The sequence below is a fragment of the Papio anubis genome, chromosome 5, assembly GCF_008728515.1.
Source record: "Papio anubis isolate 15944 chromosome 5, Panubis1.0, whole genome shotgun sequence".
Classification (NCBI taxonomy): Eukaryota; Metazoa; Chordata; class Mammalia; order Primates; family Cercopithecidae; genus Papio; species Papio anubis.
The window spans coordinates 144583192-144596487 of record NC_044980.1 but is presented as its reverse complement, the minus strand read 5'-3'; the positions used below and the strand labels follow the sequence as shown (position 1 = coordinate 144596487).

General features: G+C 41.1%; 1 protein-coding gene across 2 annotated transcripts in view; it reads left to right on the top strand.

Annotated features, from left to right (window-relative positions):
* Positions 1-13296, top strand: part of GLRA1 (glycine receptor alpha 1) — a 100755-nt gene that overhangs the window by 49634 nt on the left and 37825 nt on the right. The gene's annotated exons all lie outside the window — the stretch shown is intronic.

The following is a 13296-nucleotide window of genomic DNA, read 5'->3' as shown; positions in this document are numbered from 1 at the left end:
AAGGATGCAGTGAGCTATGATTGTGCCACTGTACTCCAACCTGGGCAACAGAGCAAGATCCATCTTTAAAAAAAAAATCCGTTTATACCCAACCATAAATATTAACACATTGGCTAGGGAGCAGTCATTTAGTCATAAGTCAAAGTCAACCAATCCTGGGATCAGTTGATTGAATGAGGCAGACATTTTGAATCACAAAAATAAAACTTAAATCCATCTACTTTTTTCCCACTTTGCTGCTCTCAACTCCTAGTTAAAATTGGCATAATCTCTCTCCTGCTTGACCAAATGGCCTCCTAACTGGTCTCCTTCCTTCCCCTCCTCGTGCCCCCTACCACTTCCCATAGTTGCTAGAAGAATCATTTTAAAACGCAAATCGGATCACAGAATTCTCCTACTTCCAATCCTGCAACAAGTTTCAAAGGTTCTTACCACATTCTGTTCCCTCTGCCCAGAAAGATCTTTGCATGCCTGGCTCCTTCTTACCCTTCAGGTCTTAGCTCAGACATTGCTTCAGGGGGTCCTTCTCCACCTCCCTACCTAAAAATATCCTCCTCTTCCAGTTACTCTCTATCACATCACTATGTTCTATTATCCTCAGAGCAATATCTAAAATGTAAAAGTTCACTTGTTTGTTTGTTGCCTTGTTGGCTTTTTCATCCAGAGTGGGGACCTTATTTCCCTCAATCACCTCTATATTTCCAGTTCCCACCACATTGCTTAAATCACAAGAGCCAGTCAGTATTTGTGAAAGGTTCTCTAAGCACACCCCCATCTGTTGCCATAAACATCATGTCCAAGTACTTTTTGCTTGCACACCTCCAGTGATGGGGAACCTACTACCTCCCAATTTTAGATTCAAGGGGTCATGCGGAGGTTTGTTACATGGATATATTGCGTAATGTTAGCATCTGGGTTTCTATTGAACCCATCACCCAAATAGTGAACATAATAACCAATAAGTAATTTATTTATTGGTCTTTCATCTCAAGATGGAACTCAACACACTGAGGAGAGCACCCTGATGGTAAAGGGACAGCCCATTTCATCTTTGGGCAGCTCTGAAATCTCCATTTACCCATGGCTTTAGTCCTGACCCTCGTGCCACACAGAACCAACCAACTCAACTGACAACCCTTCACATAATTGAGATCGGTTCTCCCTGTTCCTCCCCAAGCCTGGCTTCCTCAACCATTCTCTCTAGTTTTCAGTCCCTTCACCACTAGGGTGCTCTCCTCAAAGTGCACCCAGCGCTTGATTTCCATCTTGAGATGAAAGGTCAAGAAATAAACCACCTATAGGGTACTATGTTCACTATTTAACTGATGGGTTCAAAAGAAGCCCAAGCTCCAGCATTACACAATATACCCATGTAACAAGCCTGCACATGTACCCCCTGACTCTAAAATAACAATTTTTTTAAAAGAAAAAGAAATAGACCCAGTCTCACAAGGAGTGTTCCGAGCAGAGCAAAGTGGGGCCATCCTTATTCTGGGTTAGTGAATTTCAAAGCATTGTTTTTAATAGCAGTCCCACCGTAGTTCATTTCTAAGGTAAACTTTTTTTTTTTTTTTTAGACAGAGTCTTGCTCTGTCACCCAGGCTAGAGTGGAGTGGTGTAATCTCAATCTTGTCTCACTGCAACCTCCACCTCCCAAGTTCAAGCAATTCTTGTGCCTCAGCCTCCCGAGTAGCTGGGATTACAGGTGTGCGCCACCACACCTAGCTAATTTTTGTATCTTTAGTAGAGATGGGGTTTCACCATATTGGCCAGGCTGGTCTCAAACTCCTGACCTCAAGCTATCCACCCTGTCAGCCTCCCAAAGTGCTGAGCCACCGCGCCTGCCTGTGAGGTAAATCTTATGTAGCACTTTAATGAGCAGATTTTTTTAAATGGGTGGTTCTGGTTGAAGTGGAGAGAGAACCAAGAATCTCATTCTCTTGACCTCTCTCTCAACCTCTCCCTCCCCCAGGAAGCCCTTGGAAAACCTTCTCTAGGCTGTAAAATCCATTTCTACTCATTCCACCTCAAAGACCTTCCCATTTCGGGAGCCATGTCACAATGTTCACTTGCAGTATGCTTATGGACAGCAGCACCCTGGAATATTTTTAAAGCGCGTTAGTAATATATGAAAACAAGCTTTTGTAATTAGTTCAATAAAAAGCAAAAATGAGAACGAGAAATACGAATGCCCTTGTTTTGCCCTCCCCTCCAATTCCCTTTGTCCTATCCTGAGTTAACCATTACAAATAAAATTTAGTGTACACCATACTAGTCCCCTTTCCTTGATTGTCCATACATTCAGGTACATATACATGTATTTGTGTAAGTAGGATTGTGCAATACAATTTGCTTTTTCCACTCCACCACAGCTTGACGCCTCTCTCCACATGGCTACATATAGATCTACCTCATTCTTTTTAACTCTCTACACAGTCCCAAATTTGGAAACATGGAAGAACAAATATATTGTTTATTAATATTACAATAAATATATGACAAAATTATACTATGTTTCCAGGCTTTATAACCTCCCGGTAAAATTCCATGGTATGAAGACACCATCATTTCACAGTATTTAACCACTTTCTCTTGACATGATTTTTGGTTTTTTCAGCTTTACACTATTGCAAACAATGCTACAATGAGCATTCTTGTACATAACTCTCTGTGTGCATTCCTTTAGGATATATTCCAGAAGTAGAATTGCTTTAATGAAAGAATATTCACTTTCTAAAAGTATTTTGCCCAATTCCTTTCCCAAAAAAAAGCTTCAATAATTTACATTCCCTACAATACTGTTTATTTCTCTTCATCCTTGCCAACCCAAGATATTATCAAGCTTTTTTATTTTCACCAAATGGGATTTTCAAAATGGTACCTCATTGTCATTTTCAATTTGCACTTCAGATTCCTAGTGAATTTGAGCATCTTTTAATACATTGACTGGGCATTTTGAATAATATTATAGGTTTCTTTTTTTATATGCATCTCCTAAATCCATTTGGAGTTTAATTTTATATGAAGAATTTGGTGGTTGCTTAACTCTGTTTCTCTCTGATTGAGTTTCTATTATTCCAACACCATTTCTTAAATAGTTACTATTTTTCTACTGATTTGAAATGCTATCTTTTTCATAAACTAAATCCCCATGTATACATTTCTAGTCTCTAGTCTCAGTTTATTGCTCCATTGTTCTGTTTATCTGTTTCTGTACCAATATTACACTACTTTAATTTCTATGACTTATATTTCTATGTCTGGTAGAGAAAGCCCTCTGTTGTTCTTCATTTACAAGCTTTTCTTAACACTTTCAGCCCTTTCTTTCTTCCATGTGAACTTTAGAATCAGTGTATTGAGGCCTATAAAAATCGTCTCAGGGCCAGGCGCGGTGGTTCACACCTGTAATCCCGGCACTTTGGGAGGCCAAGGCAGGCGGATCACGAGGTCAGGAGATCGAGACCATCCTGGCTAACACGGTGAAACCCCGTCTCTACTAAAAATACAAAAAAAAATTAACCGGGCGTGGTGGCGGGTGCCTGTGACAGGAGAATGCCATGAACCCGGGAGGCGGAGCTTGCAGTGAGCCGAGATCGTGCCACTGCACTCCAACCTGGGTGACACAGCAAGACTCTCAAAATAAAAACAAAACAAAAAATCCTCTCAGGTTTTGATTAGGATTGCATTGAGTTTAAAGATTAATTTGGGAATAAAGTACATTTTTACAATATTTTATAAGTATAGTACATCTCTCCAATTATATGGGTATTCCTTCATGCCTTTCAGTAAGTTTTGTAGTTTTTTTTAATATATACAACTCACATATTTCATGTTAGGTTTATTCATAGATATTTTGTGGGGTTGGTTGCTATTATGCATAAGATCTGTTGTTGTTGTTGCTTTTTCCATTACACTTTTGTCTCTCTACACAGCTTATACTAGGTCCCTTCTTATCTTCTTAGGTCTGGGGGATCCAAGAGAAAGTCTATTCACTCTTATCCAATTAGATATGGTGCCACACTCAACAAAGCTTTGGTAAACAAAAGACTAAGAGAGGACCAAGGAGAAAGCCCTCAGAAATGCCATTAGAGTCTATCACGAGCAAAGCACGGGGTGATGAGCAGTCTTGGTACCATCTGCTGGATGATTCTCTCCCAGTACACCAGGGGAGGCATCACAGCAGTGAACTTATGACTACCCAGAGCATGACTCTTCATCAGATCCAATTCCAGAAGGCTGACTCATGACCATCAAACCCACGAAAGACTGAAGTGGGGAAATCAAACTGCCAAATTGTTCCAATTTACAGTAAGACTTTCTATTGTAATAATAAGAATGCCGTGTCCACCAGGAGTGTGCTCCCTTGCCACTATCCTAATACCAGGAAAGCCAAGCAAAAGTTGCTTTTAACATAACTGGAATTGTAGAAAAGAGAGGTAGACAGTCTTGAGGGAAATTTCATCCAGGCCAGAGAGAGTTCTAAGAAGCCATCCTTGTGTCACCACACAGAAGCCCTCCTTCTAGTGGCAAGAAAGTTGGTGTTCCCACAAATATAGTGATGGAGGATGCTAGATTACCAACTGCCAAATTCCTGCTACTTGAACTGCCCTTTCTTATGCTACAGAATGAATGTCCCACATATGTTTACAAAACAGATGCAATACAACAAATAAAACAAGATGCAACACAATAAATTAGGGTTCTTCTCATTACATTGCAAGCACATGCCCATCCTAAGTCATTGAGATTACACACAGGTCATTCAGATTGATGCTGGGCCTCAGATTTGAACATGCAAATCCCTCCATTGCATATTCATCTCCATTTTTTTTTTTTTTTTTTTTTACTCTCAGAGGGTGACCTTAATTTCCGTATTTCCAAGTTTGTTAGTGGCATGTCTCAGCATTGTGCCCTGCACTGCCAACTCTATCAGCTTTCCTCTTTCCAGGTTAACATCCACCCTTCTTTCCATTTACACCCTATAGCAACCAGTCATAAATCTACTTCACTGCTTAACATCCCAATCCAAAATTCTTCACCTGATACTGATTATAAGGTTATTTATGCACCAACCCGTCACATGGGTGGGCTCAGTGGGGGCCTGGCATTCTACGTCTACTATATTTCCTTGATCTACCCAATAGATAGTCTAAAATATGGTATTTAATATTTAATAAAAAGTTTAAATATGTTTAACATATTTAATAATTTTAATAATAAATGTTTACTTTTAAAATATTTTAAATAGATGGTTTAAAATAAAGTAAATTGAACTTGGTTTAAAAATTTTTTTAAAAGGGGAAGATACAGCCTATAATTGTCAAAAGAGTATGAAATTGGAAACCAGAAGTCCTGGATTCGTATCTCTGTTCCTAGCACCTACTAGCTATGTGATTTTGGGCAAGAAACATAACCTCCATTTAACCTCTCTAAATTTCGGTTTCCTCTCCTGTGAAATGAGTATAATAATACCCAGTATGCTAGGTTAATGAAAAGTTTTTTGTTGTTGTTGGTTGTTTTTGTTTGTTTGTTTGTTTTTTGAGGCAGAATCTCGCTCTGTCGCCCAGGCTGGAGTGCAGTGGCATGATCTTGGCTCACTGCAACCACCACCTTCCAGGTTCCAGCAATTCTCCCATCTCAGCCTCCCAAGTAGCTGGGATTACAGGCGCTTGCCAGCACACCTGGCTAATTTTTATATTTTTAGTAGAGACGGGTTTTTGCCACATTGGCCAGGTTGGTCTCAAACTCCTGACCTCAGGTGATCCACCCACTTTGGCCTCCCAAAGTGCTGGGATTACAGGTGTGAGCCACCGCACCCAGCCAAAAAGTTTAGCAAGTTCTATGCGGTGGCTCATGCCTGTAATCCCAGCACTTTGGGACACCAAGGTGGGTGGATCACTTGAGGTCAGGAGTTTGAGACAAGCCTGGCCAACATGGTGAAACCGCGTCTCTACTAACAATACAAAAATTAGCCGGGCGTGGTGGTAGGTGCCTATAATCCCAGCTGCTCAGGAGGCTAAGGCAGGAGAACCCCTTGAACCTGCGAGGCAGAGGTTGCAGTGAGCAGAGATCCCGTCACTGCACTCCAGCCTGGGCGACAGAGCGAGAGTCCATCTCAAAAAAAAAAAAAAAAAAAAGTTTTAGCAAATGTTAGACACCCAATACACCCAATAAACAGAACTGCTATTCACATTTTTATGTAATTATTAAATGCACATTGATCTTTAGTGATCCCCTAAAGACAAATAAAGATGCTAAGCTCCACTGGTCCAAACCATCTACAGTTCTTTACAACAAATGTAGCTTTGATTGTGTGATATCTAAATGAGAATGCACTAGGCAGCATGGTGACTTAGGAGAAATTCAAGACACAAAGCATCTGGGGCCAAGCAGGCAACAGACAGGGATCTGGACAGTCCACAAGCACTGGACTTGAGTGTAGAGCAGAGAGCAGATGAATTCCATGGCTTGAGGCAGAAATAAAGCACTAGCGGATTGCTAAATCTAGGTTAGAAGCTTTCTGTCCTTTGCCCTTTTCAATACTTCCTGTTAGTTGTGGGCATCTAAAATCCCACAGGTATGTCATAGCAGCCAGAGGCAGTACTGATGACACTGAGGTGTCATCAAACTGTCACTCAATGCATATCTGGGATATCATGGGTAGTGTAGTCTACTGGTTAAATGCTTGGGCTCTGACATTAACGTCCTGGGTTCAAATCCCAGCTTTGTCACTTACCAGTTGTGCAATGTCATGAGTGGAACATTAATCTCTCTGTACCTTGATTTCCCTGCAAAATGAGAATAACAATAGAACCTACATCACAGGGTTATTGTGAAGATAACACACATAAAGGTCTTAACACAGTTTCTTGCATGTGATAAAGTCTCAGTGTATTAGTATTATTTGCATTGTTATTATCAATTCTGAATTTACAAGCAATTAGCAGCAGGAACTTGAGCTTTTAGGGCTCCAGTTTTCACATCTGTCCAACAGGATTTCTGTATGCAGGTCCCACCTTAGTCAATTGAATTGTGGTATGCCCCTGAGGGAGACTCCCTTTCTATGAAATAAGAGAGTTGAGACTGAAGTCTCCAGGGTTCTTTCTAGCTGTAATATTTGATGATAAAAATAGTGATGATAAGAACGATGATTCTCTCATCTAGCTCCAGTCTCCATTCTTGCTATCTTGGTTGAGAACCTTTATTACCTCCCAACTGGATTGTCACAACAGCCTTAAAACAGGTCTTTCTGTACCTGTTTTCTCCTGCTTCCAATTGTCTACAGTGGTTCCTACCATACTGATCTTCCTGAAATCAAACTGTGACATTACCCCACTGCTTAAGTCTTCAATGGTGCTAAATTGGCTACCAAATAAAATCCAAACACCTTGGTTTGGCAGTTAAAGATATCCACAGTCTCAAATTAATTCATTTTGCAGCCTTATTACAGTAGAGTAGTTAAGAGCATGAACTTTATGTAATCAGACAAACCAGATTTGAACTCCAGCCCCACTATTTCCTAACTGTGTAAATCCGGACAAAGCACTTAATCTCCCTATACTTTCTTCATCTATAAAAATTAGGTTGAAAATGCCCAAGTCATAGGATTGTTTTAAAGATAAAATAAGCTGACATGTATGGCATGCTTACGACATAATGCCTGGTGTATAATAGGGCCTTGATAAGGGGCAATTGTTACTATTTATGCTGCTAATGGTTGAGCTAAACTAAACTGTTTGAATGCCCCTGCCTACACACCTCTGCTTGTGCTATCCCTTCTACATGAGATTCCTTTTACCCCCAATTTTACATATTCTAATTCCAAATACTCTGAGGCTGCAGCCCTAGTCCTAATGTCTTACCCTTATCTCACAGATGTGAGAAATATAGGCTTGGAGCATATCACTGGCCTTGTTCCAGGTGAAACCAGATACTGTTCACATCTCAGAACAATACTAGATCTAGAGATGCTAACTTCTGGAGGATGGAACAAACTGAAAGGGGCCACCTCAAATGCTACCTTCTCCTCAAAAGCTTTTCTGGATTTGCCCAACTTGGCTGGAAATCATCTCTAATGGCAATTTGTTAAAAGTATTTATTTATTTATTTATTTATTTTATTTTTATTTATTTATTTTGGAGACAGAGTGTTGCTCTGTCACCCAGGCCTGAGTGCAGTGGCACAATCATGGCTCACTACAGCCTAAACCTCATGGACTCAATTGATCCTCCCACCTCAGCCTCCCAGGTAGCTGGGACTACAGTCACGCACCACCATGCCCAGCTAATTTTTTTATTTTTACTTTTTTTGTAGAGACGGAGTTTTCCACATTGCCCAGTCTTGTCTCAAACTCCTGGGCTCAAGCAATCTGCCCATTTTGGCCTCCCAAAGTGCTGGTATTACAGGCATAAGCCACCACATGCAGCCATTAGAACTTCTTATGACCCTCTCACTTTCAATTTTGTGTGGTAGATATTTGTGTCCATGCCTTATCTTGCTTGCTAGATAAACTGAGTTCTTTAAGTATAGAAATGAAGACCCTGTGCCTTCATCCTCACTGTACTCCCAATCAGCCTCATAAATGTTACTAGAGTTGGATTGAGTTTAGAGATGAGATATCCCCTTGGGAAGTGGAATGATGAGACATTAAAAGGTATAAGGATCTGGTTCTTTTGTTTACCTCTTGATGCAATGTCTCTTGGTTCTGACTGCAATGGGCCCACCTCTTGCATTCCACATGCCCTTGCCAGCAACACTCTTGCACAAGCTCTTAGCTCTATCCTACTAAAACACTTCATGTTTCCTACTTCACCACCATACTGAGTTTAGAGGAGTTTATTAGGAGAGGTTAGAATCTGAAATGAGGCACAGTGTGGGTAGAGGTCGGGGACAGATCCAACTTCAGGTGGTACATAGGAAGCCCTCAATAAATGTCTGTGGAATGAATGAATGAATAAATTAATGAGTTAATGCTCTACCTTAGTCTCATAAGCAGGGCAGCTAGTTGCCCAGTTACCAGAAATTAGATCATCAAGGAATCAGAGAGGCAGGATGGGTGAGTTGATGCTGAACACTGTTGAACCAGAGCTCTGGAAACCCCTTCTTCTTCAGGTTTGTGGGCTACCCTTGAGAGTTTGAGACCTAGAAACCAGCTCCCAGAGGTGGAACCTCAGGTTCTAGGGTGGAGAATTCAATTGCTGCTCCTCCAGTCCCTGAACTTGAACATGGCCCCCAGCATGTCGAACACCAACCCGCATATGTATAGCTATGGCCAAATAAGCAAAACAGCCTTTAGCTTTCGGCCTATTACACCACTTACATTGATCTTTTCTGAACTGCATTTCTCACTGCTGTTTGCCAATTTAAGGGAGGAAATCAATGGCAGCAACTTGTTTGGGTAGCAGCTGCTAGGGCAGGCGCTGCCAGTAGGAGTCAAGCTGCCTGAGGACACCAAGATACATTCTCCGTCTCCTGCTCAAACTTTTCATTAGTCATTTCATAATGAGAGGCTCATTATGAAATACAAAGAGATGGGTTTTATTTTGTTTTTCTTCTTTTAGATGGTGTACATTTATATTTTTTAACTGTCAACGTGCATTGCTTCTGAAATAACAGTTAAAACATTTTAAAATATTAGTAATAAAATGCAAATGTAATAATGTTCATCTTCACTTAAAATTCTTCAAACTCTCCACATTATTATCAGGAAAAAGTTCAAATTTCTCAGTACAGCTTGCAAGACCGTGCATGCATCCTCCCACTCTTCTATTCATTCACTTGCTGTTCTTTCCAAAGTGCCCCACTCTTGCTTTGCCTCTAGGCCTTCACATATGCACTTCCAGCTGCCCAAAAATGCTTTTCCTCTTTGACTCAACCGTATTTGGTCTCACCTTAAATATCACTTCTACCTGGAGACTTCCTTGATCAGCACCCCCAAGTCCAGGTGGGAACCTGTCTTCTATATTCCCCAGCACCCTGCGCTTAACCCCTATCACAACCCTTATCTCAGTGTGGTGTAAACGTTACACGGGAGGCTCTGGAGCTGAATAAATATATCTTTCTTGTCCTCAGTGGATTCCTCAGTGCCTAGAATAATATCTGGCACTTAAGATAGTTCAGTTAAATGTTGTTGGAAAAAATAAAACTAACCACAATTAGCTGTTAGATTTGGAAAAGTTCTTAGAGACCATCTAGCCTAACTTCTTTTAACAGTGAGGCTCAGAGAAGCAGAGTCAAGTTCTAATTCCAGATTCTTTACTGAATTGTTGTGCAATCTTAGGAAATACCTTTCCCCTCTGGGTCTCAGTCTTTCCAGATGTAAAATAAGAAAAGCACATTCTGTTCCAGCTTTTTCTGACTTTGTCTCCTCTTCCTTCCCATAGGTACTAGGTAGCTCATAGATACACTGACTGGGTGACTAGGTGAGATGGTGCAGGAAAATATAAGGTCCGGTTCATCCGCTCAAATTGCTCCCAATCAAGTTGAGGACATAAGACATAAACAGTGAAGAAGTGCTCAATTAAACGTTCCAGGTGATTCGGTCTTGCTAGGAATCAAAAAGGAAGAGGTCAGGGAAGCCTGGGGCATCAAGGCTCCTGCAGGAGATAAGCCTTAAGCTGAGAAAGCAGAATTTGCCTGAGCAATGAGGCTGACAGAGAGCATCCCTCACACAGGATTGGCTGTCCACACCATGTGACGTAAATCACAAGTGCTCACTAGAGGCTCAGGCTGATGCTGATTCCAGTCCTAGCTCTGCCACTCACTGGCCCTGTGCCTTGGACACATTTCTCAGACCTGTTTTCTTACCCTTACTATGGGAATCTGAATGTCTAGCTTGCAGGGGTTTTGTGAGGATTAAATGTATGTGACAGTATCTAGAACGGCGCCTGCTGCCTAACAGACCATTTTAAGAAATGCCACTTTCTTTTCTTCCTGCTAGCCACATAAATGGACTTGACATGTCACTGGCAAGAACATCAAGAGTACAGCTGGGGCCTGGGGACTGAAGGCTTTTTCTGCCCAACCATTCATAGTCTGTTCACTCTGATGTGACTTGCCCAGTGCCTCATCATAACACACATACACACACACACACACACACACACACACACACACACACACTTCATGCAAAATCCAAGGGAGAAGGAGAAGGAGAGACTATTTCCAATCCCCTGATCAGATGGGACCAGATTGGGAGCTGTCCATTACCATCAGCAGGACAAAGAGCCAACACTCAGGCCGGGCCTGGAGTTCTCCCACCACCATGGGACTTATAAGATATGAGATTATGAGGCCAAATGTCACTTTCTATGGGGCTGGAGAGAGAGGCCGCAATTAAATTATAGAAAAATCCTATAAAATACCTTAGAACATTTTATGAAGCTATTGATATTTCTATAGGCAAACAGACCAAGGCATGCACGGTAGGAGGAATTGAGCAGGGGTGAGGGTGAGGGTGGGGAGGAAGCTTGTTTGTTTTAGTTTATCTCTGCTGATAACAGATCAAGACTGATGAGGATTTACAAGCAGCATTACAAAAAAATATTGCATGACCTCGTTTATCCAGCACCCTCAGGGAAAAAGCAATAGCAGGTCCTCATGTGTGGAGATTATTCCTTGGAGGAAAGCATTTAAAGCTGGACTTGAACTGAGGATATTAATCATTTGGGGAACTATAGACCCTTGTGGGAGATTCAACACAGAGAGCTATGCCCTTCCTGCTTGGGAAACACAAATATACCCTAAACTCTACTTGTAGTGTCATGCTATTCATGAACTCCAGGTTTACAATGTCTCTGTAACAAAATTTAAAATTTTCTTTTTCTGTTTTGTTTGTTTGTTTGTTTGTTTGAGACAGGGTCTCACTCTGTCACCCAGGCTGGAGTGCAGTGGCATGATCATGGTTCACTGCAGCCTGGACCTCCCTGGGTTCAGGTGATCCTCTGACCTCAGCCTCCTGAGTAACTGGGACTACAGGCTACTGTATAGGCCATCACATGCACCACCACACCCGGCTACCTTTTGTATTTTCTGGTAGAAACAAGGTCTCATCATGTTGGCCAGGCTGGTCTCAAACTCCTGGGCTCAAGCAATCCTCCCAACTTGGCCTCCCAAAGTGCTGGGATTACAGGCATAAGCCATCGCTCCTGACTGAAAACTTTCTTAACGGAAATATTTCTTAACTGCATGACCCAGTTTTCTGCTATTGAGATCTACCCATACTATAACAGCTCCTCACGTTGTAAATATAAACTGAATGGACTCTTTCACTTCCTCTAGGAACAGCTGAGGCAATTGAGCAAACTCTCAGCTAGGAGTCAGAATACTTGGGTTCTAGAATCAGCTCTGGACCTACATTTTCAGAGTGACAATGAGCCAGTCTCAATTCTCCCTGGACTTTAGTTTCTTCATCTGGAAAAAAAAAAAAAGGTGGGAGGTGGGGATGGAGTTTTGACTAGGACAGCCATTCCTAACCTATATTCTATAGAAGATACTCATCATGCACAAACATAAGAATTCCATGGCCAAAATAAATCATATTCTATTCCCTTCTTGAGATGCACACAACTCATCAGCATATTAAGGTCTCTGAGAAGTCCTGCAATAAAGAAACCTGTTGTATTTCATCTGGTCTAACATTTCCCTAATTGATTTGACTCATGAATTTCCTTTCAGTGGAATAACTACACTGCAGTCCCATCAGAGAAATATTAACTAAGCACTGAGTTTAGAAGCTAGTAAGATGTGACTCCATGACATCTATTAAACCTTTCCAAACAAATCAACATATGTCACAGTAAGTTATAGAAGGCTGGGATTAAAACAGAATGGGATGAACCCTGGGACCAGCAGGAACAATACAGAATTCTTCTGCCCATCCCTCCTTCACTTCTTGAGAATTAATTATTCTCTTTAGGCAGAATAGTTTGAATGCTCAGACATCAGCTTTGATTATATCCTTTCATTCCTTCAATTTGTCTAGACCAGTGACTCTCAAATCTTGGTGTGCCTAAGAAGTACTGTGCTATTGGGGTTGAGGGGGAAAGGGGGACTTCAATTTATATGCAATGTATTTTTTCTCTTATTTAAAAAAAATGAAGCAAACATGAAAAAATATTGACAGGATGATGAAAACAAGTGTTTATTACACCCGTCTTTGAACTTTTCTTTAGTTTTATTTTTTTCAAAATAAAGAATAACATTTACATAATCTCAGTTCAGGGTCAAATATACCTCATGGGGAATTTAGAGGATTTTCAGGGGTAATTATGACTCCCCTGGTTTTTGCCTGATACA